This window comes from Hemibagrus wyckioides, linkage group LG11 (assembly GCF_019097595.1).
Source record: "Hemibagrus wyckioides isolate EC202008001 linkage group LG11, SWU_Hwy_1.0, whole genome shotgun sequence".
NCBI lineage: Eukaryota > Metazoa > Chordata > Actinopteri > Siluriformes > Bagridae > Hemibagrus > Hemibagrus wyckioides.
The window spans coordinates 32,575,852-32,577,563 of NC_080720.1; positions in this window are offsets into that span (position 1 = coordinate 32,575,852).

Genomic DNA, 1,712 nt, shown 5'->3' on the forward strand with positions numbered 1-1,712 from the left:
CAAAGCAAAAATGCTTCAGGAATGGTTTGATGACCACAGCAACCAGTTTGAGGTGTTTACTTGGCCTCCAAATTCCCCAGATTTTAATCCAATCCAGGATCTGTGGGACGTGCATCCATGGAGGTCCCACCTTGCAACTTAGAGGACTTAAAGGATCTGCTGCTAACATGTCAGATACCACAGCACACCTTCTGGTATCTAGTGGAGTCCATGCCTTGACAGGTCAGGGCTGTCTTGGCAGCAAAATGGGGACCAACACAATATTAGGCAGTGTTATAACTGATTGGTGTAAAGGATAATGAAGGTCTGATATAAAACACCCTCAGCTTCAGAGGGCACAGAAAGCGTCGATTGTTTTCCTGGAACACCCCATAACACGCAGAGTGTTTTATTCCTTGCTTATCGTGAAGGAATATGAGGAGATCCATTTAAAGAGAAGCACTGCATTAAATCCGAACCTGAGCAGCAGGCGAGCCGTGCCCGATGTATCGTCCTGCCACAGTTTTGGACGTTTTGGGGTTTGTTATTTTTTTTATATATTATTTTTTCATTAGCATATGAAGCCTGAGGCGGATTTCTGAGAATATTACTCAGGTCTGAGAGGCCCAGAGCGCAGTGAATAATGAGCCGTCATTTCCACACCTTCCCGAATCCGTCACGAACGTTTCTTCAGCAACGTAAACAGGAATGGGTTTAAATAAAGTTCTATTTTTTTTTAAATTTATGTTAGAATTTCATCTGACTACAGGATTCAGGCTGGAAGCGAAGACACGAGGAAACGGATCTCTAAACCACTCAGGAGGCTTGTTTTTCAATTTGGTCAGCTAAGTCCATTACGGCTAAAAGTGGCTGTAGATCCGTTGTCTGAGTTCGATCAGTCTGGAAACATATCCCTCGGTTTAACACGTCCTTTAGCCCGCGAGGTGTTTAATATTCTCTGCGAATGTTAGCCCGGAGCGAGTGGTGGAGGGACAGACCTGAAGTGGTGGGCGGTGAGAAAGAGCCACTGAAACATTAACACTGAGACAATTAGTGCGTTTTAATGAGGCTTTTTCCCCCTTTGTTTATCAAACATCTGACTCACAGATCAGCGCTTTAATTCCTTATAAGGAGCAGAAACACAAACAACAACAACAACAAATTAAACATTCTTTATTTACATGCCACCGGTTATACACAGCGTGTTTTATTCCCTCAATTAGTTTTTTTACTAGTTACACTCCATGTTAATAACTGCAGTAGTAGTAGAGTTTATAACATGTTACTGTGACGTGTCATAACACACCCTACCTGAGGGTAAAGTCTGGTGCTATAACCTGTTATAAACTCTACTTATATTCAACATTCATAAAAACAGACTGTGTGTTATAAATGCTTTATAACATGATATGGAAGTTTCTAGAATATTTCTACCCCTCAGTATTCTATTCTATTTGTCTCTATTCTATTCGGTTCTTTTCTATTGGAATAATACTGTACTGTCTCAGCTGGACAACAAGAACACCTATACAAGAATGCTGTTTGTCGATTTCAGCTCGGCATTCAACACAGTCACCCCCTCCAGGCTGATTAGGAAACTTACTGCTCTTGGTATCAACACCTTTCTATGCCGCTGGATACTGGATTTTCTGACCAACAGGCCACAGAATGTAAAATACAATAACACTCTCTCCTCAACCATCATACTGAACACTGGCGTTCCAGAAGGCTGT